Here is a 27,645-nt window from a genome sequence, read left to right as displayed (position 1 = left end):
TCTGAAAACTGTAAAATTTCTGGAAGGAAAAGCTCCTTTGATACTGGCTTTTGCAAGATTTTTTTGGGAATGACAGCAAAATCTCAGGCAATAAAAGCAAAAATAAACAAGTGAAACTACATTCAACTGAAAAGCTTCTCCACAGCAAATAAAACAATCAACCAAATTAAAAGGCATCCTTTGAAATGGGAGAATACATTTTCAAACCACATATCTGGTAAGAGATGAATATTAAATATAGATATGGAATTCATACAACAAAATAGCAAAAAAAAAAACAACCTGCTTAAAAATGCACAAAGGTCACAAATAGACTTTTTCCTCAAAGAGGACAAACAAATGGGCAGCAGATACATGAAAAGAAGCTGAAAATCACTGATTATCAGAGAAATGCAATTCAAAATCACAATGAGATATCACTTCACACCTGTTAGAATAACTATTATCAAAAAAAAAAGATAGCAAGCATTAGCAAGAATGAAGCAAAAAACAGAACACTTTTACAAGGTGGGTAGGAACATAAATTGCTACAGACATTAGAAAAACAGTATAGAAGTTCTCAAATATTTAAAAATAGAATGAGCATATGTCCAGCAATACTTCTTCTGGGAATATACGTAAAGGAAATAAAAGCAGTACCTCAAAAAGATACGTGCAATCCCATAGTCATTGCAGCAGTGTTCACAATAATCCGTATAAGAAAACAACCTAAGTATCTGTTGATGGAAGAATGGATAAAGTAATTGAGGTAAATATACATAATGGAATATTATTCAGCTTTTAAAAAGGAGATCCTCCTGTTTGCAATAGCATGGATAAACTTGGAGGACATTATGCTTAAGTGAAATAAACTAAACACAGAAAGAAGAACACTGTATAATCTCACATATATATGGCATCTAAAACAGTCAAACTCATAGAAGGAAAGCATAGAGCTGTCCTTACCAGGGGTAGGGACAAAGGGGAATGGGGAGATGTCAAAGATTATAAAATTGCAGCTATGTAAGAAAAATTAGCCTGGAGAGCTAATGTACAGCATGAGTATAGTTAATAATAATAGAATATACATTGGAAATTGTACAAGAGGTGATTTCAAGTGCTTTCACCAAAAAAAAAAAAAAAATGGTAACTATGTGAGTAGATGGATATTTTCATTTGCTTCACTGTAGTAATGATTTCTGTGTTTCTGCCTCTCTATATGTAATACATCAGGTAATTATTTAAAGATAACATTATACATGGATAATGGATTGACAAAAAGAGATAGGCATATACTTATTGCTTTTGAAATATGTATAAAGCATACTACCTGTGGGAGAAGCAGATTAAATCACTTCTTAGACAGTATATGTGTGTAGGGACTTATATATGTGTGTATGTCTGTCCCTGTTGTTGAAACAGAACAATGTTGTATGTTTCTGTGTTTTTAGGGTACAAACTTTATTTCCTCATATACACATTTACAGCTGCAGCTTTTTAATCTATCTCAGAGTGGCTAGGCTTCCCTTCTTAAACCTTAGATATTCCCAAAAGTGTTAGACACAGGTTTATCAGCAATATGTAGCAAATTCCAGAAGGTCTGGCTGATACCATCAAACCTAAGTCCCTATCTCCCTCCCACCACTTTTTACCAAGACACCATCTGAGATTTCTAGAACTACAATTATAGATATGATCAGCAAAGGGGCTTTTGCCTCCATTTTGACATCCCTTTATTAAAAATTATAGCCACTAGCTTTTGAAAAATAAAAATGATATCATTCTTTAAAATAATTCATAAAACAGTGTGGATTCTATATAGCCAGTTCAACTTGGAAAATTCTTACATATATTAAAACTGTGTCCCCCAACCACCTGGGCTGCAGACCAGTACTGCTCCATGGCTTATTAGAAACAGAGCCACACAGCAGGAGGTGAGAGGCGGGTATTTATAGCCACTCCCCATTGTTGGCATCACTGCCTGAGATCTGCCTCCTGTCAGATAAATGGCAGCATTGATTCTCATAGGAGCACAAACCCTACTATAAATCGTGTGTATGAGGGATCTAGGTTATGCGCTCCTTATGAGAAACTATGCCTGATGATCTGAGATGGAGAAATAATGTGCTTGAATCGTGCAAAAAACATTCCCCAACCCCTGTCTGTGGAAAAACTGTCTTCCATGAAACCAGTCCCTGGTGCCAAAAAAGTTGGAGACTGCTGTGTTAAAAGATAAACATGGGCAGCACCTGTGGCTCAAAGGAGTAGGGCGCTGGCCCCATATACCGGAAGTGGCGGGTTCAAACCTGGCCCCAACCAAAAACAGCAAAAAAAATAAAAAAAAAATATAACCATAAGCTTCATTTATGTTCACTCCTTATTTGTTCACAGATGATCTCCTTTACTTGCTCTGTCATCTTACCAGTGACAGTCCACACTATAGAAATGGCCCCTCCCAGAGAAGAGGCCATTTGAATCTCCAAGATCTCACCCCTGCAGCACAGGCTTCCCAGACTTCCCCCACCCCATTTCTGTTATCCCCCTCTCCAGGGCTTGATGAACACAGCTGCCCAGACCAGTTTCCCTGAATCATGCTCTGAAGTCAGAGGAGGCTGTTGCATAGCAACAGAGGCTCAGAGCCAAATATAGCCCCTGGACGGAAACGCACCACCAGGTAATGCTGGTGCTATTAGGAAACTGGATAAAAATTACTGCTTCAAAAAAACCTTTAAAAGCAGACTATCTTCTTTCCTTGCTAAATGACCTTGCCCTATGCACCCAGCCTAGATTTCTAACCCTGTGTCCAAGAACTCTGTGCTCTGGACAAACTGCACTACTGGTTCATCCCTCCATTTTCTAGTCACCCCCAGGGTCTCAATAACATGACCAGGGTTACATTTGCAGAGGGCTTCTTTTTTTTTTTATTAAACCATAGCTGTGTACATTAGTATGATCGCAGGGGGCTTCTTTTCTGTACACAGGGAATGGTATTCCATCTTCAGGGCCACCATGTAAGGGAGTGATGTCAACCCCCTGTTTTAAGGTGAGAGTACTGTGTCTCTAAGATGATGAAAACCAAGCCTGCCTTTCCTTTGAAAAGGTAGCCTGCAATAATTTATGAGGAGAGGACAGCAGAGCTGGGATTCAGCACGCCTGGGCTCTAGCTCCAGCTTCTGAAGGCACGTAAAAGCGCTCTGAGGTCTCAGGCCAGTGTCTCACCCAGAGATGATGGTCCAGGTCCTCAGGTAACAGTGTGTGTTTCCTGCTCTGAGAGACACCTGTTGCTCATCTAATTGTCTCTCCTGCCCTCCTCTTCACTGGACGAGGCTGTTCTACCCTCTGTCAGTGGGGTCTTGAAAGTAGTTCTAACCACTTATTCCCTCCACAGGAGTCAAACAGCCCCAATCACCATGTTAGTCTGGCCACATGAGGGCAATCCTAATGCTGTTATGACTCACAATACCAGTATCCAGTTTTGAAGGCACATAAAACAAGTCAGCACCATCCCCTGACAGGAGGTTCAGATCCCCATATATCACCCATATTACTAGGCATTGCATTCCTATTGGACTAACCCGACTCAGGGCCATGGTTCTCACTCCTTTCTTACATCAAGGTCCCCTCCTCTCAGGGCTTCCATAATAACTGACACCTCCTTAGCATTCCTCCCCATACCCAATTCCCAGAAAGCACACACCATCACCATCAGAGCCACAAACTGAGCACATCTTAGTCTGAAGGAAATAATTCAGTGTATGAGAGAAGTAGAGGCAGATCCAAGAGTCCACATTGGGACTGCCATCTCCAGGTAATTTTATTCTGTGAAGAATAGAGCTTCATCACTCATTCACCACTTTATCACCTGATTCATAAGGTTTGGGGTCAGGGATAAAAATCAACACTCCATCTCTACTTAATAAGGTTTTTTGTTTCCTCTCAGTGTACCAGGCTAACATCATAAAAGTATGTTTTATTTTTGAACTTGTGAAATGTGAGATGCCACAAAGGAACAAGAGCTGTAACTCTAATTTTAATAAGCATCTGAGAATGCTCTTCCAATGACAGGTCTGGGGAAATGAGCAGTTGGACTGGTAATAAAGGAAAAAGATGGTCATAACTACTGCTGATGCAATGAAGGGGAAATAGAGTTTTATGTACACTGTATGTGCCAGATGGCATATCCATTTTTCTAAGACCCATATTAGTACAACTTAATGTAGCAGTAGAAGGAGGCTTACCATAATTAGTTCCACTTTGCTTCTAATCCCTTGCAATAATATCCTTTAAGTTAAAAGCTACTGCCTAGCTCTGCATGTAGGCCAGCTAATTATAGGAAGAATTTTGTTTGTAATTCAACTGTAATAATGGTCCCTTTCCCAGAACTAACTTTTGGGGAGATAAGAAAGGTATGCTATGTTAAAGATTTATAGGAACATCTACATCCTCCCAAGTTAACTGACCAAGAACAAAAAAGTTTTACAACCACCCCAGACACTCACCGATGCCCAGATGTCTGTGGTCCCTGGTTACCTCTCGCAACCCTCCCTCATTTTTCCTGTTTTCCTTAACATAAAAAGGAGCCTAGTGTTCATACTAACTTAAGATGGCTCTTTAAGGGTCCTAGAACTACGGCCTGTGGGCCACATAAAGCGGGTGTGATTGTATTTGTTCCCGTTTTGTTGTTTTACTTCAAAATAAGATACGTGCAGTGTGCATAGGAATTTGTTCATAGTTTGTTTTTTTTTAAACTATAGTCTGGCCCTCCAACAGTCTGAGGGACAGAGAACTGGTCCCCTGTTAAAGTTTGAGGACCTCTGTCAGTTTGCTGATTCCCTAAATGAAAGTTCCTTGCCCCAACACCTTGTCTCTCAACTTTCTAGCTGTCCTCCAGCAAGTGGTATGAGCTTGGACATCATTACATTAATAACTTAAATGGCCTCTGATACGTAAGTTCTATTTCCACCAACAAGAGAGTTTCAGCTATAGGTTTAAGAAAGGATTCTGAGGATGACTATGATCTGCATCTAGGTTAAGGGACCCTAGCAGAAGGGTCAGGTCAAGGAGCCCCATGAGTTCCCTGATTTGGGAAAGAAAGGCTGCAAATACTTTTGTAGAAGTCTTAGCCCATCTTCTTCACATTTGTAGCTGAATTAACCCTCATGAGAACCCTTCTAGTGAGATATTGCTACACTCTGCTATATGTGACTGTGAAGCACTTGGCAAAGCATTTGTTCACTACTTGGACTGCCAGAGCCAGGGATAGACTCTGGCAACCTGGGCACCTTGAGTGCTAGTAAAAGATCCTTAGCAAATGTGTCAGGATACATACTACTGAGGAGGTTCTCTGTTCTATGTGTACTCTCTCCATATTTCTAGCAAAAATCCAGGATTGCTGTCCCTTTCCCTTGCCTTGGGGAGGTTTATGGTAGAGCTGAAAGCAGAAGCTTCAAACATGAAGCCAGTGTTTCTTCCATACTTCATGAAAACTTAAATAAGAAAGGATTTAACTTCTTGTTATCTTCTTGGAAGGGAAAGGCCTCTGAGGACACAGTTAGTGGAGAGTAACAGAGATTTCTCCAAGACAGGAATGAGGTCCAAGGTCTATAGGCCCTTCTAGGAGTGAAGAGCTGAACACTGCTCCATATCAATGTTCAGGGTAGATTCATGAATGGCACATTGAAACTGGGCATTCAGCCATGAGACCCATTTCTCTGCTTGGATGGCAGGATAGATGGAACAGAGTCAGGGACCTTAAAGACACCAAGCTAGCTAGATAAATGGTCAGCTTAGCTCTGAGAAGTGGGGACACGTGAATTGTTATGGTAGGGACCTCCCCAGATATATATGGAGGAGAAATTCTCATGAATGGGACTACTTTCTGAAAGACCATGAATATTAAACATTTGTCTAATGAACTTTAAAATCTCTTTACCAATGTTTCACAACAAAACACAAGTTAAGAGCCCTAATTTGTCAAGATCTGTGCAAATAATTGTTTTCACAATGTTATTAATATTTTCTAATGTGATACACTTTCATTAGACTATTAGATTTCTTTTCATTTTTCCGTACTTTATTTCCCTATAAATGTCATTTTTCACATGTACATTACCAAAGGCAAATATAACGGTCCCACATTATGATTCATAATATATCATGGAATAATTCTAATGTCTGAAAAGAAACCCAATATGTGAGTTGGTATTTATGCTGTATCTTCTGTAAATGAAACATGTCGGGCCAGAAAAACTCCAAATACTGTCTGAGAGAGAACAAATTCATATAACTTCTTTGCAGAGACATCTGACGACATCTATGAGAGAAGAAACTGAGGAACCGGTCACCCTCTGCCCTCTTAGGCCTGGACAGCAGAGTCTTGTGGATATGTGTAAGGTGGTCATGGCATCATGACTAGTCGTATCAAAACATTACCAAATCATCTTATTAGATACATTTCAGTAACACTGTTTTTCAGAAAATGAAAAGTTACAAAAGGGCACTTATCTTATGATATCACACTGAATGGTATGGTCAAATACACATCATTTAACAAGCTATAGGAGAATCCATAAATATTTATGAAGGGAATCATATACATGTAATTTTGCTTTATCTGTCCCATCTTGTAATGGCTAAGAACTCAGTTTTAAGATGTTTCAGAGATCCCATTGGCCAAGAGAGGTCCATTCAGTTACCAGAGGGCTTACAAATTTATTTTTAATTCATAATCTTGTATCAGGGTCAAGGGCTTGTGACTCAGCTTCCGCTTCATCTTTTCTCTCTCTCTTCATTTGGGGATCAGTGCAAAACTGCTTTTCTAATATCAATCTGGATCAAACAAAGGGACAGAACATGGTCCAGAATTAAAGGAAATGGTTTAATTATCTTCTTTCCTCTTCCCCAATCCCTCAGCAAAGTTACCCTGAAACACTGAGAAAGCTCCAAAGCTAAATTCCTAATATAAATGTGAATACATTCAACTTCTTACTGCTACATTTCCAGGAGGACTGTATGGCATTTATACTGTTTGGCTTAGGTAACACTCATCACTTCTCTGGCAGGGGGGAGAAAGGTGATTCAGCACGAACACCCCCCCACATCGCCTTATTAGATACACTTCAGTAACACTGGGGATGCCATCAACTCTGTAGAGGATTTCTCATTTGTTCCTCACAATAGTTTCATAAGAAAGGCACCATGAGTCCCTTTTACAGATGACCAAGGGCAGGCTAACAAAGGCTATAAAAGGATCTAAGCATCCCTTCTCAAGAGGAGAGTCATTATCTTGGAAGGATGGCAGGACTGCTCCAAATCCTAAGGTCCCCTGTTGCCATTCACCTGTAGGGACTTGCCCCCAAAGTTATAAACAGCATCCCTATCAGCAACTGACACTTCAAGCACCATTGGATCTGCTGGATCACATGGCCTAAGTGGCAGAACAGCCTGCACAAGAGTCTAGACCTATTGCATAGCCTTTTCTTGTTCTGGGCCCCACTCCAAACTGGCAGCTTTTCAGGTCACTTGGTACACACCCACATAGGAAATATATTGTCTCCAAAATTCAAAAAGGTCCACTAGGTGCCTCCTTTTTGGTTGTGGGAGTGGCCAGATGCAACTACTTATTTTTCACCTTAGAAGTAATATCTTGACATGCCCCATACCTCTGGATCACCAGAAATTTGACTGAGGTAGAATATGCCACCTTTTACCTATGAAAAGGGAGAAAGCTCATATACATATTATATTTGATTATATTTGTTAAGCTAACAGGTTAAAATAAAAACTGATAAAACTAATTACCTATAAGAATATGCAGAAGCAGTCCAGAATGGAAACTGATTACATATATTCTTTTTAAAATATAATGCATATTTACTGGTTCCATGCACTGAAAAAGTCTAGAAACAATGACAGACCCAGTAGCAATAAGCAACTCTAATGCCCAGATGCAGTCATTTACTAACATTACCCAGTAAAAGGAAATAGCTGAATCCAGAGCTGTGGTTGTATTTCACCAGATGAGCCTCTACAGAACTATTATACCAGACAGAATGTCAAAAAGACTCAGAAGGCAACCTGACAGGGCTCACAGAACCCAAAGAAAGAATAAATTGAACATCAAAAACATTAGTGACTGTGGTGGATTAAAACACATCAAATATAGAAACATCTGAGTCATGATGATAACCTAAAAGAAAAATAAAACACAAACAAAGCCAACTCACTGTTCACCTATTGAAAAAATGGAAATATGGGGAGGAGAGCAAGATGGCGGCCAAGTAACAGCTTCCTGGCATCTGGGCACTGTGAGTCCGGGGAGATACATCTCTGGGCATCTCTGGCTGGTGGGATCTGCCTATCATCACCCCTGCGAGAATACAGAGAGTCAGCGAGAGACTTCTGGACCCCAAGAGGAGGACTAAAACAGTGGAAAACTGGCAAGTGGTCGTGTGTGTTCAATCGGTCTAAACCCACCCGCAACTGTAAGTTCAGTAGCAGTGAGACTACAAATTGGAAAGGCCTTACCTGTGAACTGTTTTGGTGTCTTTGGACTTGGCACTCAGTTGAGCTGCCTTGGGGAGAGCCTGAGCTGGAATGCAGAGAACTTTGGCCGTTGTCTAGGGCCACAGTCTGAGCTGCTGAGCCAGACGGAGCTAATAGTGTTTGGCTGTGGGCCACAGGGAGCCATTGTGAGAGATCTGCCCTGGCAAGCTCCGCCCTCAGGGTCTCAGAGCTAGAATCAGGTGGGAGCTGGTAACCCACTACCGAGTAGCCTAAGGGTGGGGTCTGAGCCGCCTTGCAGCCCCAACCCTCAGGGGCAGAGTGAGACCTGTTTTGGCACACTGGGTAAGTGGATAGCCACTTCAGCAGTGATTCCAGCGACAAGCATTTTCCTGGGAAGGCTTCTGCTCAGCAACTTTACAAGTTCAAAGCGCCTTTTAAGTGTGAAGAGAGATTTAGGATGTCTACCTGCTGGGGTTTGAGAAATCAGCAGCATCCAGTCATATCAGAACTGTGATTAACATCTCATACCCCAGAAGACCACGTGTTGCCCAGACAATATTCAACAACATATACATACTGCTTTGTTTTTGGTTGTGTTTTTTTTTTCTCTTTTTTTTTTTTTGGTTTGGTTGTTTTTTTGTTTATTTTGATGTTGTTGATGCTGTTTTGTTTTTTAATTTCAACATTTTCCATACAGATCTTTTTTCTTTCTCAATTTTTCTAGTTTAATTATAATTTCCCATTGCTGCCTTTTTTAATAACTAGAACTTCATTTTTGCTACTGTTTCTACCACTATTATTTGGTTTTTCACCCAATTTTATCCCATAAAGTTTTCTGTTTGCTTGTTTTGGTTTGATTTATAGCATTTTTGTCTTTCCTCTCTACTTGGTGGAGGTGGGGTACTGTGTCTGATCAGTTAGCAAAGAGCTGCTGACCTCAAGGGAACTACCCAACTGGGCAACCCCAGAAGGTGGGTATTTTTTAAGGTTGTGTCAAAGTACCCTACTGTACACCTATATTGCTCTGTCTCCCTATTTCTGTGCCTCTCTTCTTTTTGTCAATATTCCTTTTACGAATCCCCTCTCCTTTCTCTATTTTTTTTTTTCTTTTAACTTGGTCCTCCTTTCTTTCATCCCTTTCTTGCTCTTCAACCTTCTCACCCTTCTGGTCCTGTACCAAAAGGACTCATCTAACCCTTAATCCACAGGCATGAGAACTTAAAGAGCAAGAGGAAGTGAAAGGAAAATTAGGGCAAGGAAACAGATAAAAGAAATCACTCATGAGGAAGAATCAGCAGAAAACTCCAGGCAACATGAAGAACCAGTCCAGAACAGACCTGCCAAGGGACCATGAGGTAGCATCTGCAGAGGATTCCACCTGTAAAGAAATGTTAGGAATGACAGAAAGGGAATTTAGAATACACGTGTTGAAAACAATGAAAGAAATGATGGAAACAATGAAGGAAACTGCTAATAAAGTGGAAAATAACCAAAAGGAAATCAAAAAACAGAATCAAATAAGAGATGAAGAATATAAAAAGGATATAGCAGAGCTGAAGGAACTGAAACAGTCAATTAGGGAACTTAAAGATGCAATGGAAAGTATCAGCAACAGGTTAGACCATGCAGAAGAAAGAATTTCAGAGATAGAAGACAAAGTTCTTGAGATAACTCAGATAGTAAAAGACGCAGAAAAGAAGAGAGAGAAAGCAGAACGTTCACTGTCAGAATTATGGGACTTTAAGAAGTGTTCCAACATACGAGTTATAGGAATCCCAGAAGGGGAAGAAGAACACCCCAGAGGAATGGAAGCCATACTAGAGAATATTATAAAAGAAAATTTCCCAAATATCACCAAAGATTCTGACACACTGCTTTCAGAGGGATATCGGACCCCAGGTCGCCTCAACTCTAACCGAGCTTCTCCAAGACACATTGTGATAAACTTGTCCAAAGTCAAGACAAAAGAAAAGATTCTGCAAGGTGCCAGGAGTAAGCGCCAGTTGACCTACAGGGGCAAATCCATCAGAGTGACCGCAGACTTCTCTAATGAAACTTTCCAAGCAAGAAGACAATGGTCATCTACATTTAATCTACTTAAACAGAACAATTTCCAGCCCACAATTCTGTACCCTGCTAAGCTAAGCTTCAAAATTGACAGAGAAATCAAATCATTTACGGATATACAAACATTGAGGAAATTCGCCACAAGACCAGCTCTACAGGAAATACTTCAACCTGTTCTGCACACTGACCACCACAATGGATCAGCAGCAAAGTAAGAACTCAGAAATTAAAGGACAGATCCCAAACTCCACACTGATGCAAAAGATAAAACTAAGCAATGGACTCTCACAAAATAAGATGAAAAGAATACTACCACACTTATCAATTATCTCCATAAATGTTAATGGCTTGAATTCCCCACTGAAGAGACATAGATTGGTTGACTGGATTAAAAAACACAAGTCATCCATTTGCTGTCTGCAAGAAACACACCTGGCTTCAAAAGACAAATTAAAGCTCCGAGTCAAGGGTTGGAAGACAATTTCTCAGGCAAATGGCATTCAGAAGAAAAGAGGAGTTGCAATCTTATTTTCAGATTCAAGCGGATTTAAAGCAACTAAAGTCAAAAAAGACAAAGATGGTCACTTTATATTGGTCAAGGGAAAAATACAACAAGAAGATGTTTCAATTCTAAATATTTATGCACCCAATTTAAATGCTCCCAGATTCTTGAAACAGACCTTACTCAGTCTGAGCAATATGATATCTGATAATACCATCATAACAGGGGACTTTAACACTCCTCTTACAGAGCTGGACAGATCCTCTAAACAGAAATTAAACAAAGATATAAGAGATTTAAATGAGACCCTAGAACAACTGTACTTGATAGACGCATATAGAATACTCCATCCCAAAGATAAAGAATATACATTCTTCTCATCACCCCATGGAACATTCTCCAAAATTGATCATATCCTGGGACACAAAACAAATATCAACAGAATCAAAAGAATTGAAATTTTACCTTGTATCTTCTCAAACCATAAGGCACTAAAGGTGGAACTCAACTCTAACAAAAACGCTCAACCCCACACAAAGGCATGGAAATTAAACAATCTTCTGTTGAATAACAGATGGGTGCAGGAAGAAATAAAACAGGAAATCATTCACTTCCTTGAGGATAACAACAATGAAGACACAAGCTACCAAAACCTGTGGGATACTGCAAAAGCAGTTTTGAGAGGAAAATTCATTGCTTTAGATGCCTACATTCGAAAAACAGAAAGAGAGCGCATCAACAATCTCACAAGCCATCTTATGGAATTGGAAAAAGGAGAACAATCGAAGCCTAAACTCAGTAGAAGAAAAGAAATATCCAAAATCAAATCAGAGATCAATGAAATTGAAAACAAAAGAATCATTCAGAAAATTAATGAAACAGGAGTTGGTTTTTTGAAAAAATAGATAAACCATTGGCCAGACGAACAAGAAATAGAAAAGTAAAATCTCTAGTAACCTCAATCAGAAATGATAAAGGGGAAATAACAACTGATCCCACAGAGATACAAGAGATCATCTCTGAATACTACCAGAAACTCTATGCCCAGAAATTTGACAATGTGAAGGAAATGGATCAATATTTGGAATCACACCCTCTCCCTAGACCTAGTCAGGAAGAAATAGAGCTCCTGAACAGACCAATTTCAAGCACTGAGATCAAAGAAACAATAAAAAATCTTCCAACCAAAAAATGCCCTGGTCCAGATGGCTTCACACCAGAATTCTATCAAACCTTCAAGGAAGAGCTTATTCCTGTATTGCAGAAATTATTCCAAAAAATTGAGGAAGAAGGAATCTTCCCCAACACATTCTATGAAGCAAACATCACCCTGATACCAAAACCAGGAAAAGACCCAAACAAAAAGGAGAATTTCAGACCAATCTCACTCATGAATATAGATGGAAAAATTCTCAACAAAATCCTAGCCAATAGATTACAGCTTATCATCAAAAAAGTCATTCATCATGATCAAGTAGGCTTCATCCCAGGGATGCAAGGCTGGTTTAACATACGCATGTCCATAAAAGTTATCTACCATATTAACAGAGGGAAAAATAAATATCACATAATCCTCTCAATAGATGCAGAAAAAGCGTTTGATAAAATACAACATCCTTTTCTAATTAGAACACTGAAGAGTATAGGCATAGGTGGCACATTTCTAAAACTGATTGAAGCTATCTATGACAAACGCACAGCCAATATTTTACTGAATGGAGTAAAACTGAAAGCTTTTCCTCTTAGAACTGGAACCAGACAAGGTTGTCCTCTGTCACCTTTACTATTCAACATGGTGCTGGAAGTTCTAGCCAATACAATTAAGCAAGACAAGGAAATAAAGGGAATCCAAATGGGAGCAGAGGAGGTCAAACTCTCCCTCTTTGCTGATGACATGATCTTATACTTAGAGAACCCCAAAGACTCAACCACAAGACTCCTAGAAGTCATCAAAAAATACAGTAATGTTTCAGGATATAAAATCAATGTCCACAAGTCAGTAGCCTTTGTATACACCAATAACAGTCAAGATGAGAAGCTAATTAAGGACACAATTCCCTTCACCATAGTCTCAAAGAAAATGAAATACCTAGGAATATACCTAATGAAGGAGGTGAAGGACCTCTATAAAGAAAATTATGAAAACCTCAGAAAGGAAATAGCAGAGGATATTAACAAATGGAAGAACATACCATGCTCATGGACGGGAAGAATCAACATTGTTAAAATGTCTATACTTCCCAAAGCAATCTACTTATTCAATGCCATTCCTATCAAAATACCAACATCGTACTTTCAAGATTTGGAGAAAATGATTCTGCATTTTGTATGGAACCAGAAAAAACCCCGTATAGCTAAGGCAGTTCTTAGTAATAAAAATAGAGCTGGGGGCATCAGCATACCAGATTTTAGTCTGTACTACAAAGCCATAGTGCTCAAGACAGCATGGTACTGGCACAAAAACAGAGACATAGACACTTGGAATCGAATTGAAAACCAAGAAAAATGAAACTAACATCTTACAACCACCTAATCTTCGATAAACCAAACAAGAACATACCTTGGGGGAAAGACTCCCTACAATAAATGGTGTTGGGAGAACTGGATGTCTACATGTAAAAGACTGAAACTGGACCCACACCTTTCCCGACTCACAAAAATTGATTCAAGATGGATAAAGGACTTAAATTTAAGGCATGAAACAATAAAAATCCTCCAAGAAAGCATCGGAAAAATACTGGAAGATATTGGCCTGGGGAAAGACTTCATGAAGAAGACTGCCATGGCAATTGCAACAACAACAAAAATAAACAAATGGGACTTCATTAAACTGAAAAGCTTCTGTATAGCTAAGGAGACAATAACCAAAGCAAAGAGACAACCTACACAATGGGAAAGGATATTTGCATATTTTCAATCAGACAAAAGCTTGATAACTAGGATCTATAGAGAACTCAAATTAATTCACATGAAAAAAGCCAACAATCCCATATATCAATGGGCAAGAGACATGAATAGAACCTTCTCTAAAGATGACAGACGAATGGCTAACAAACACATGAAAAAATGTTCATCATCTCTATATATTAGAGAAATGCAAATCAAAACAACCCTGAGATATTATCTAACCCCAGTGAGAATGGCCCACATCACAAAATCTCAAAACTGCAGATGCTGGCGTGGATGTGGAGAGATAGAAACACTTTTACACTGCTGGTGGGACTGCAAACTAGTACAACCTTTCTGGAAGGATGTATGCAGAAACCTCAAAGCACTCAAGCTAGACCTCCCATTTGATCCTGCAATCCCATTACTGGGCATCTACCCAGAAGGAAAAAAATCCTTTTATCATAAGGACACTTGTACTAGACTGTTTATTGCAGCTCAATTTACAATCGCCAAAATGTGCAAACAGCCTAAATGCCCACCAACCCAGGAATGGATTAACAAACTGTGGTATATGTATACCATGGAATACTATTCAGCTATTAAAAAAAATGGAGACTTTACATCCTTCGTATTAACCTGGATGGAAGTGGAAGACATTATTCTTAGTAAAGCATCACAAGAATGGAGAAGCATGAATCCTCAATAATACTCAATTGAATACTCAATTTTGATATGAGGACAATTAATGACAATTAAGGTTATGGAGGGGGAGGAAAAGCAGAAAGAGGGATGGAGGGAGGGGGTGGGGCCTTGGTGTGTGTCACACTTTATGAGGGCAAGACATGATTGCAAGAGGGACTTTGCCTAACAATTGCAATCAGTGTAACCTGGCTTATTGTACCCTCAATGAATCCTCAACAATTAAAAAAAGTAAATAAATTAAAATAAATAAATAAATAAAATACTGGCACAGAATTTAATATTTAATCAATTAAAATAAATAAAATAAAAAATAATGGAAATACTTTAAATAATTAAATATTTATCTTATCCTTCCTGAATGCACCATTCCTCAGTGAAGCCTACTACATAGTTGATGGGGAAAAGTTTCTGTTATATAAAACATCCAGCTATTAAATTAAGAAGAAATTATACAATAAAAACATCACCATTTATCATTTTTTTTGCCGGTTTTCCTTTTTTTTTTGGCCGGGGCTGGGTTTGATCCCCGCCATCTCTGGTATATGGGGCCGGTGCCCTACTCCTTTGAGCCACAGGTGCAGCCCCCATTTTATAATTTTTAATAAAATGGAGATCTAAGTAAAGATCGTCAGAGACTGCAAAAAAAAAATGATGTGTAAAGCAGATGGGAAATTTTATAATAGATAAATCAATTTCATGACACCTCTCAAGCCCAGGGTTTAATGTTCACATCGTGGGAAGAGTGACAACAAGATACAATGAAGATCTTGGTGTGCTATGGACTGAATGCTTGTGTCCTCCCAAAATTCATATGTTGAAACCCTAATCCCCATTGTGATGATATATTTGGAGAAGGGACCTTTGGGGGGATTAGGCCCTGTGGGCGGAGCTCTCATAATGAGATTAGTGCCCTTATAAGAAGAGACATGAGAACTTGCTTCCTCTCTATGTGTACTTATCAAGGAAAGACCACATGAGGATAAAACCAGGAAGAGGACCCTTACCAAGAACCTAAATTATGCTGGTACCCTGATTGGCCTTCTAGCCTCTAGACCAGGGGTCCTCAAACTGCGGCCTGCGGGCCACATGAGGCGGTGTGATTGTTTTTGTTCCCGTTTTGTTTTTTTACTTCAAAATAAGATATGTGCAGTGTACATAAGCCACCTAGTCCAAGGTAATTTGTTATAGCAACCCAAAGTAAGACATGGTATAAGACTATAGGAAGTATATAACACACTGAGGTACTCTTGCCAAAATACCTGAATTGGATCAAGCCTCTAACTCTAATTATCAATTTATAGGAAATAAGAGGGGCCAGAGCAACACAAATAACAACATAAGATGGATACAATTAGCAAAACTGATAATGCAAATTCCACAAACCAAAGATTTGGTACATTAAGAAAATATAGGTTGAGTATCCCTAATCTGAAAATCCAAAATTCAAAATGCCACAATGAGCATTTCCTTTGAACATCATGTCAGTGCTCAAAAAGTTTCAGATTTTGGAGCATTTCAAGTTTGGATTCACAGATTAGGGATACCTAACCTGCAAATTGGAAAGAGAGAAAGACTCATTTTTATGTTAAAAGAGATTTGAAACTTCCGAGAAAGTTAAATTAATGAGAAATTAAAACAGAGAAAGTAAAATTAAAACCATAAGGAGATATTACAACATGTCCACTAGAAAAAGGAAAATTAAAAGATGGAAAATGCCAAGTGTTGCTGAAGATATGAAAGCAGTGGAACTCTCACACTGCTGGTAAAAATATAAATTAGAACAACCATTTTGAAAAACTGCTTAGTGGGTGGTGCCTGTGGCTCAGTGGGTAGGGCACCAGCCCCATATACTAAGGGTGTGGGTTCAAACCCAACCCAGGCCAAACTGCAATAAAAAATAGCCGGGCATTGTGGCGGGTGCCTGTAGTCCCAGCTACTTGGGAAGCTGAGGCAGGAGAATCGCCTAAGCCCAGGAGTTGGAAGTCACTGTGAGCTGTGATGACACAGCACTCTACTGAGGGCGATAAAGTGAGACTGTCTATAGAAAAAAAAAAAAAAGAAAAAGCACTTAGCAGTATTGACTAAACTAAACACACACATACCCTGTGACTCAAAAATTTCAATATTAAGTCTCAGGTACAATGCCCAAAGGAAATGAAAATAAATTTCCATCCAAACATAAGTACAAGATATGCATAACACAATCATTATTCATAAGTCAAAAACTAGAAAATGACCCCTCTAAAAGATATGATTATTGTGAAATATCCACTTAATGTAATACACATACTATCCACCAACGAAAATGACTGATCTACAAAAAAATAGAGAAAAATAAATGTAAATCTCACACAGTATTTTAACTGAGTGAAAGGATTTAGACCAGCGATTCTCAACCTGTGAATCGCTACTCCTTTGTAACAATGAAAATACATCTGCATATCAGATATTTACATTATGATTCATAACAGTAGCAAAATTACAGTTATGCAGTAGCAACAAAAATAATTTTGTTGTTGGGGGTCAACACAACATGAGGAACTGTATTAAAGGGTTGCAGCATTAGGAGGCATTAGAAACGTTGAGAACCACTGATTTAGACAGAAAAGAAGAGATGGTAATGTATGCCTATATGATCCAGGAAATTTTCTTTTAACCTCTCAGTACAATTTTGTGCTAGATAAGAAAATCCACATACAATTTCCTCTTATTTGAAAGTACTTAGTATTCTCATATATCATCTGCAGGTTAACCTCAGATAAACATGCATCCTCAGCCCAGGAAAAGTGATTTGCTAAACATAGTTGTAATGTTATGGCTGATGGACAGGCAACTGGGTGCAAGACAGGAGGCATACTTGGCCACAGATCTACCCACTAACACTAGGTGCCCTTGAATAAGTCATCACACCTCATTTAGCCTCACCTGGCAAAGTGGGCCTGAGTAGCCCTTCATCCAAAGCAGTAAGATTGCAGGGACAGAGAGCAATATGATTTTCATCTAGAAAACCACTCTGAGTTCTCAAAAGGAAAAAAAAATAATAATTCATCATGGAGGTCCAAGGAATTATTTAACAGCGAAGTTATCTAATGCAGAGTAACTGTGATAATTACAACCTTTTTCTGTTTTTAACAATAATACATTTTAATTAAATAAATATCATCTGGTACAATGTAGAATGACTATAGAAGTATCAATACCACTCAAAGAGCTATAGTCCCAATGCAACATCAACACCATGGGCTGACAAAGATAGGCAAATATCTGTTTTTCTCCCTCAGTGTACTGGTTGGGTATGTGAGCTCTGAAGACAGACTAGGGACAAACTCAAGTTCCGTGATGTAAAAATTTTGTGATTTTAGGGTGGCGCCTGTGGCTCAGTGGGTAGGGCGCCGGCCCCATATACTGAGGGTGGCGGGTTCAAAACCATCCCCAGCCAAACTGCAACAAAAAAATAGCCAGGCATTGTGGCAGGTGCCTGTAGCCCCAGCTACTCGGGAGGCTGAGGCAAGAGAATCGCCTAAGCCCAAGAGTTGGAGGTTGCTGTGAGCTGTGTGATGCCATGGCACTCTACTGAGGGTGATAAAGTGAGACAATATCTCTACAAAAAAAAACTTTGTGATTTTAAATACTTTCACTTCACCACACTGTCACTCAGTGGTCTCATGAGTAAAACAAGAATTTATATAGTACTTATAGTAGAAGACAAAATATTTTTGAAAATATTATCTTGTCCTGGTATTTAAAGATATAAATGGTCAGGAATCAAAATACTACAGAATGGTTGTTGGGAAAAGAAAACTTAATAGTCTTACAACTGAATTTTATACAGCAATGAAGGCATTTATTTTTTATTTTAAATGGACAGATAATATTTGTATATATTTATGTTTATATTTATGCTTATGTTTATGTTTTTCAATGATTAAATCAAGTTAATTAAATATCTCCAATAAAGCTTACAATTCATTAAATGACACATTTTTAAAATCACTAATTTTTATTATAACGACTATTGGATAGCCTAATTATCCTGAGAACGTTTTAAAAGCACTTGGAATGACTGATCTTAGAAAATAGCACCACCATATCACCATATGGCTGAATAGAAAGCTGAAGGATCTCAGTCAATGTTGCCTTATCCCTACACACCCCACAAGCACAGCCACAGCAGGTGCTGCCTGCCCTACCTTCAAGCTCATCCTGTCCAGTTCCACACCTCCCTCTTCCCATGGCTGCGGCCCCAGGCATGTCTACCCATGTCCTTCCCTTGGACTTCTGCAATGTTCCTGTAATGGTCATCTCCACTCCCCATTTGCTCCACTCCAGTCTATTCTCTACACAGCAGCCACCTTCTGGCAATGTAAACCATATCATGTCACTCCCATACCCTAACACTCCACATCAGAATAAGATCCAAACTCCTTAATGGCATAAACCACGTGGATCCTGTCTTCCCTTGACCTCACCTCCCAACTATCTGTATTCTGTCTGCTGGGTTCCAGGCACTTGAGCTTTCATTGGTTTCTAGACCAATGGCTGACCACACATATCCAAGGGACACTGACACAAAGACTGTCATTGCCTGCCTTCTTCTTGTCCTTCAGGACTCAGTTAAAATCTCAATTCCTGAGAAAAAGCTTCACTTACAACCCCAACTATAATAATCCCCGACTCAGTCATTTTCTACTCTACTTCTTTATTCTCCTCAAAGCACAAATCCCCAGATGAAATTGCCCTATTTGTTGATTTTTTTACCTTCTTATTACCAGTTTTCCCAAACTACAATGATAGCTCCAGGGACCCTGCCTGTCTTGTTCTCTGTGCTGTTTGCCCAGTGCCTAGATCAGAGTTTCACATAAAAATTGTTGAATAAATATTACTGAATTAAAGGAATTGTTCCCAATTTGACACACCAGAGAAGCCACAGATATTTAAAGCTGAGTAGCAGAAACAATTGTCTGTGAAATTACCATTAAAGAGTTCAGAATTTTAATGGACCTTGTTGCAAATCCACAGCAGTGCTTTCCAAACTTGAACAAGTACCAGAAACAACTGGATAATTATTCAAAATGTAGACACCTCCCACCTTACCTACCTAGTGTTGATTCTACAGATCTAGGGTGGGGCTAAGTATTTATAATTTTAAGAAGCACACACTGATACATTTGATAAAATGGTCCATGGACCAGTGTCGGAAAAATCCTGATCTAAACAGGTCACATTTGAATACCATCAATTTAATGCCTACCACCTAGAGTTCTAGGACACCTGAAGTGTCTCTGTTCGTGCAATTACTTGAAAGTACACTGGTTTCTTAACTCCGACCTAGAACCACAGATTGTTTTTCCACATGGTATTCTTAAATTCTAGAGTATTCCTGGGTGGTTGAGAAGACTGGAAACTATTATCCTGTTGTATATACAAGGCTGGTGAAAGGGTAGTGACTTACCTAGGGTGTCCCAATGATGAGACCTTGATCTCTTCACTCGTGTTTTATCATCTGATCCAACAGACTCTACAGAATCAATATCCTTTTCTGATGCTATATTAGAAAAGAAAGCAAAGGGATAAGAAAGCACATGAAATAGGGGAAAAAGTAAGAGGATGTGAAACGCACATGAAATGCAGGGGGTAAGTGATGATGTTTTGCCAATCTCCTCCCAGTTAACAGGAAGCTGTGCAATGACATTTTTTGCCTCTCCCTCAGCTCCATCCTACAACCCCTCCCCCACACAGCAGTGACACCGAAGCTCACACGTAATGGAAATGTGGGCTTATCCTTCCTTGCTATTATATTTTCAGTTATTCTCCTTGGTAGCTATGCTATTATGTTAATATCAGGGGTATTGCAATTACGGAATGAAGGAGGATGCTACATGTTTTTCAGACTATTTTCTCTTCAAGTCCACAAAGTGATGGTCTGAGGTGTGTGGGGGGGAATGTTGGGGACCCTAAAGCAGGCACACATAAACCCTTTCCCCCCTCTTTCTCCCATTCAAAGACAAATACACAAAGGATCTGGCTAGCCCTACCCCCCAGAAATTCGTACCCTAACCTGACAGGCAACCTGTGGAATGTGCCCACTTCCCATGGCCTCATATAAAAGTAATCCCTAATTGCTCACCCCCACCCCGCCCTGCACACATATGTCATCTTGGCAGTGCCCATGTAGGTCTCCTTCTACTTTAAACATGTACACCTTTCAAGGTGGGCATTATTATATTCTTTCTACAGATAAGAATATAGTCAGGCTCAGAAAGCAAAGTACATGTTCATAGAATTCCAGAGAGGTATCAAATAGACACAGAATAACTTGAAGGAGCTTCCAGTGGCCAATTCTGGGAAAATTTAAGCATCTCAATATCTAATGATAATTACAGAGAGTAACCTTCTAAGAAAAATGGCAATCTATGAGTCATAGTTATATAAATAAAATGTGTTAATAAATACATTAACAAATAAGTAAGGGAGAAGAGAAGGCTCTACTTTTTTCTCTAGTACAACTAATAATCCTAAAAGGAATATCAGAATTGGAAAAGAGGCAGTTAACTATCATAGTAATAAGTGATTTAGGCAAGAAACACAATTGAATGCTCTGTCTGCACCAAATCTCACAGCCGTCACTGGGTCACCATGGTAACAATGCTGGCTAAGAAAGCTGAGAAATAACTACCATTTTGATTTGTTTTTAATATATGCTTGAAACTGAATCAGACTGACCTAACCACAGTAATTAATCTCCAGTATTCCTGAAAATAAATATTCCTGGAAGCTTGAGCAATATATACATACATACCCATATACATACATATTCTCTCCCTGTCTCTCTCTCACCACCCAAGATCCCAGGAATTCATTGAGCTGGACTGTTGGGGGTGGGTAAAAAAGAAAAACTCGATGACTTAATGATTTAATTCTGGCCACATATACATTGGAAAGCCATTAAATTATTTTACTGATGGGTTTTTCTGGAGATGATCTGTGAATTTGTCTCTAGGACATTCCGCCCCACCCCAGTTATAGTATATTTCCAATAATTTCTAAAAGCTGGCATGGAAACACAGACAAATGCATGTACCTTTTTCATCCTAGAGTAAGTTGTCTGAAATCTCAACTTTAAAAATTAATTATTAGCTAGTGTTAAACATTGGGCTGAAGCTAAGTGAAAACAATTTTTTCAGAAATGTTATTTAAAATATTGGTATTTATAAAAGCATCAAAAACATTAAATAATTATGAATAATCTATCCAAATAGCGACATTGAACACTACAAAATATTGCTAAGAGAAATTAAAGAAGACCTAAATACATAGAGACATATTTTTTCTTGAATATTATAACTCAGTATTGTTGAGATGTCTATCTTCCACAAATTGATCTAAATATACAGTACAAGTAAAAACCATAATATAAAATTTGTTAAAGAAATGAAAATGCTAACTCTAAAATTCACATGCCAACACAAAGGACTTAGACTATGAAAATAACTCTAAAAAAGAAGAAAAATGGACTATAAACACTACCTTATTTTATAACTCCTTACAAACCTATAGCAATCAAGACAGTGCTCTACTGGCCTCAAAGAAGAAAATTAGATCAAAGAGAATAAATAATACAGAAATTGACTCATACACATTAAACAACTAATTTTTGACAAAGGTGCAAAAGCAATTCAGTGGAAAAAGAATAGTCTTTTCAGTACATTTTGATGGAACAAGTGGATACAAGTGGTGGATGAATATATGCACAACTAAAAACTATGATCCACATATTATACCATATACAAAAAGCAATTAACAGTAAATCATAGATAGAAATACAAAACTTAAAGCTAAATAATTTGGAGATGACATGAACAAATGGAAAAATATCCCATACTCATGGATCAGAAGAATCAATATTGTTAAAATGACTATACTGCTCAGCTTGGTGCTCGTAGCACAGTGGTTATGGCACCAGCCACATATACCGAGGCAGGCAGGTTTGAACCCAGCCCAGGCCAGCTAAAACAATGATGGCAATTGCAACAACAACAAAAAAAAATAGCCAGCATTGTGGCAGACGCCTGTAGTCCTAGCTACTTTGGAGGCTGAGGCAAGAGAATCACTTAAGCCCAAGAGTTGGAGGTTGTTGTAAGCTGTGATGCTATGATACACTACCAAGGGTGACATAGTGAAACTCTGTCTCAAAAAAAAAAAAAAATGACTATACTGCTCAAAGAAATCTACAGAATCAATGAAATTCCTTTCAAAATCCAGATATCATTTTTCACAGAATGCGAGAAAACAATCCTAAAATTCATATGGAATTATAAAAGAGCCTGACTAGCCAAAGCATTCCTACACACAAAGAGCAAATCTGGAGGCATCCCATTGCCTACTTTTGAATTATACCAAAAGGATATACTAACCAAAACAGAATGATGCTGTATAAAAGACACATAGAGACCCAAGAAATAAAGCCACATACTTAACAGCTAACTGATCTTTAACAAAGTTGACAAGAACATACTCTTGAGAAAGGACACCCTTTAAAAAAAAATGGAGCTAGGAAAATTGGATTGCCATACGCAGAAGAATGAAACTGGACCCCTATCTCTCACCAGATACATAAACAAACTAAAGGTGGATTAAAGACTTAAATGTAAGACATGAAACTATAAAAATTCTGGAAGAAAACCTAAGGAAAAATCTTCTGGACATGGTTCTAGGCAAAGAATTTGTTATCAAAGCATAGGTAACAAAACCCAAAACCAGATAAATGGAACTTAATTAAAATAAAAGGCTTTTTGGTTTGGCTCCTGTAGCTCAGCAGCTAGGGCACTGGCCACATACAGTGGGGCTGGCAGGTTCAAACTGGCCGAGGCCTGCCAAACAACAATGACAACTACAACAAAAAAATAGCCAGGCATTGTGGCAGGCACCTGTAGTACCAGCTACTTGGGAAGCTGAGGTAAGAGAATCACTTACACCCAAGAGTTGGAGGTTGCTGTGAGCTGTGATGCCACAGCACGTCTACCGAGGGTGACATAATGAGACCCTGTCTCAAAAATAATAATAATAAATACATAAATAAATATAATAAGAGTTTCAATTCCTATAACTCTAGAAATAGAAGATTTAAACCTCTATTATTTACCCTATTAAAGTAACTCTTTCATTACATATATATCTTTGTTTGTGTTGAAATACTAGACAGTAAAATGGCCATAGAGATGTGTCATATGCATAGGGCTAGTGTGAGAGATACAATTTTTGTAGAAGGAAAATAAAATAGGAAGAGCGTTTTAATGATGAAATTGACTGTATAAATGTCTGGTATGTGGATGCTATGAAGTGCCCCTAGAAAAATGATGATGGTAGTTAGAGCATTTATTATAATAATATTGGTATATTTTGCTATAAAAAACCTGGATAAATAGGCCTACAGCATAATCAATGTCAATGCCTGGTACCAGTTCTGACTTGCCCTCTTTCAGATTGAATGGAGTTCAGTCAGTTTTTGTCAGAGTTGAAATAAATCATATTATTGCCAAGGGTCAGGATGGAAGAATTAGTCATACAGACACACACACACACACACACACACACACAAAGAGGTAATAATTAGGGTTGATAGTGTAAAAGATAGCCTGTGACTCAGTGAGTAGGGTGCCAGCCCCATATATCGAGGGTGGCGGGTTCAAACCCAGCCCCAACCAAACTGCAACAAAAAAATAGTCAGGTGTTGTGGGGGGCACCTGTAGTCCCAACTACTCAGGAGGCTGAGGCAAGAGAATCACCTAAACCCAAGAGCTGGAGGTTGCTGTGAGCTGTGTGATGCCACGGGACTCTACCAAGGGCAGCAAAGTGAAACTCTGTCTCTACAAACAAATAAATAATTAAAAAAGATCCTCTTATTAGGAAAACTGATAATTTAGTATAATGGCTAGAGAAATTTCACATAAAATTGTGCTATTGCTCACAGTGTACCAATTAATGCATATTTTGAATTAGATGTTCTCTTAATCATAGGATGAAATATATGTCTAGGCTAGATCTTTCTATGATAAAAAGTATTCCTATATTTATGTTAATTAATGGATGTGTATAGGTACACTGTGTGGGATTCCCACAATAAGTGCAAGAGCTAGGGGTAGGGTAGGTATAATAGTGTATAAGAGTATAGAAGCTGTCAGTGGATGTAATGGCTCTTGAATAGTTTTATTGTACTTGTGAAGTGTTGAAGTAGGCCATAGGGACCTACAATGTTAGGAGACCTTTTGTGAACTTGTATATAGCATAATACTTTTCATTTAACTAATGTTAGAAATGCTATAGCAAGAATGGTAGGGATGATGAGTAGGAGAAGATTAATTGTTAAGAAAAGGCGTTGTGCCAGGCACAGTGGTTCACACCTGTAATCCTATCACTTGGGAGGCCGAGGTGGGTGGATTGCCTGAGCTCACAGGTTTGAGACCACCAGCCTGTACCAGAGCAACACCTCGTCTCTAAAAGTAGCTGGGCATGTGGTGGGCGCCTGTAGTCCCAGCTACTTGGGAGGCTGAGGAAAAAGAATCGCCTAAGCCCAAGAGTTTGAGGTTTCTGTGAGCTGTGATGCCATGGCATTCTACCAAGGGGAACAAAGTGAGACTCTGTTTCAAAAAAAAAAAAAGGGAGTTGAATTTCTAATTATAAAGTTTCACATTTTATGCAAATTGATGCAATTACTAGGCTTTGCCTGTTTGAGGTAGAACATGTAATATTAGATATAGATTATATCATTTATAAAATTTAGGGCATTTTTAAAAATTTCAAAATGCCTAAATCAGGGCTCTTAGTGTACTCATCACCAGAACAGTACACATTTTACCTTATAGATAGATTTTTATCCCTCCCCACTTCCTACCCTCCCCCATTCTTAGATTTCAATGTGTGTAACACCACTTTATGACCATATATATGCCATGGTTAGCTTCCACTTATAAGTGAGAACATGTAGTATTTGTTTTACTATTCCTGAGATACTTCACTTACTATAATAATCTCCAGTTCCATCCAAGTTGCTGCAAAAGACATTATTTTATTCCTTTTTATGGCTGAATAGTAATATATATATATATATATATATATAGTGTATATATATAATAGAAGCCTATATATATGTGTATATATGTGCATATAATACATACATACCATGTATATGTGTGTATGTGTATATATACATACACACATACCACATTACCATATTTTCCTTATCCACTCAGTTGATGGACATTTAGGTTGATTCCATATATTTGCAACTGTGAGTTGTGCTGTGATAAACATTCAGGGCAGGTGTCTTTTTTGTAGAATGACTCATTTTCCTTTCAGTAGATTCTCAGCAGTGGAATTACTGGATTGAATGAATGATAGCTCTACTCTATGATTCCATTTAAATAAATGAAACCTAATCTATAATGACAGAAATGCTCTGTTTGTGTAGGGGCAGGACAACAGGAGGAGTAGGTAGGCTGGGTATAGAACTTAAAATGTTATGTCTTGGTAAATAGTAATAGTGATATTTAAGCCTATATGATTGTTTTGTAGGACTGAGTATCATTAAAATAGAGCAAACTAGATACTGAAGGACCAAGAGGGCAGAGTAGGAGCTATCAGCTGTCATCTCCCCCCACCCACACAGACCCCCCAAAAAACCCCCAAACAAACAAAAAAAATTATAGCTATCAGCAATCCAAAGTACCTCAGAGGAGTTCAAAGGCCTATTTAAGAATCTTCAGCAACACAATAATGCAAAAAATGGAGAATATTTGTACAAAAAAGATTTTTGGTTATAATGGCATACTTGAGATGCTAGGAAATGGCTTGGAGCAATGAAGAAAGGCAGCATCTGTTTCTGTTAGCCACATGGCAGGAACCACCATGTTTGCCAGCAGCCAGCTCTTCAGAGGACGTTGGCATCTTTTGACACTAAGGTAACAAATAGGCATTCTTGCCCAGGTAACCCCAGAGAGGGTGATGCAACTGCATACCTCTCTCCTTCAATAAGTGGGCACTATCATACCACTCTGGGACCAGAGGTGCCTCCTGTCCCAATCCTGCATGTGCCACTAACCCCAAAGTTATAGCTGCTCTGTGAGTGCTCATACCCCAGACTTCAGCTCTGTGGCTGAACTACTTCTGACTATGCCTCAGGTACCAGAACCATTGCCATAGAGACCTAGGTCACCCCTTTGGCTAAGGTCTCTATTCACATACCTATATTCTAGACACCAGCTTAGTTGCTGTTGAGGGCTAGCTCATGCTCTTGTTCTAAGGCTGTACTGTGTAAACCCACACTTAAGAAATTACAGCCACTGCTACCTCTAGGCAACTTTCACCTCAAGCCTTAAATCCAAGAACTCTCTGTATATTCCTGTATTCCAGACACCAGTTCAGTTGCCATTGAGAGCTAATTTGCTCTCTGGACCTGGCTCTGAGGCTGCATTGCATGCACCCACACCTTAAGCACCAGAACCACAGTATAGAGCTAGCTTATACCCCAAGCCCAGGAATCAAAATGTTTCTGTGACTACTTGTAATACAGGTACTGACTCAGCTGCTATAGAGAATTAGGCCTTCCCTCAACCCCAGAGCCACTGTAGTGCTATGCAAGCCTGTGCTTCTGCCCATAGCTCCTCTGCTGCCTTGCAAGAACTTGCATTTTGCATAAAGTTACCAATTCAGCAGCAGGCATGGCTGCACCCTAGACACTGGTACAATTACTGCTCCAGACTCCAGAGCCATATCCCCTCCCCACATACTCGTGATTTAGTTATCAGTTCCATGGGCACCACTCATTAGCCAGTGGCCTCCCTGCCACCATAGATGAGCCTACAAGCCAGATCCAATATCGAGAGGGATCCCCTCATCACAACATTCACTATGGGAATAAAAGATCAAGAGGAGCCTACTATCCATTGACCAAGAAATGTGAAGTGAGACAATGAAGGGATCAATTTACCAAAGGGTTATAACAA

The 27,645-nt window shown here is 38.9% G+C and overlaps 1 protein-coding gene across 1 annotated transcript in view; it reads right to left on the bottom strand.

Moving 5' to 3' along the window:
• Positions 1-20,109: 20,109 nt before the first annotated feature.
• Positions 20,110-27,645, bottom strand: part of GPRASP3 (G protein-coupled receptor associated sorting protein family member 3) — a 51,899-nt gene continuing 44,363 nt past the window's right edge. The window contains exon 5 of the transcript XR_008377640.1: positions 20,110-20,189. The gene's annotated coding sequence lies outside the window, so the exon portion shown is untranslated. The remainder of the gene's footprint in view (positions 20,190-27,645) is intronic.

The sequence above is a fragment of the Nycticebus coucang genome, chromosome X (genome assembly GCF_027406575.1).
Source record: "Nycticebus coucang isolate mNycCou1 chromosome X, mNycCou1.pri, whole genome shotgun sequence".
Classification (NCBI taxonomy): domain Eukaryota; kingdom Metazoa; phylum Chordata; class Mammalia; order Primates; family Lorisidae; genus Nycticebus; species Nycticebus coucang.
Note: the sequence above shows the minus strand (reverse complement) of the source record. Positions and strands in the feature narration are given on the sequence as shown.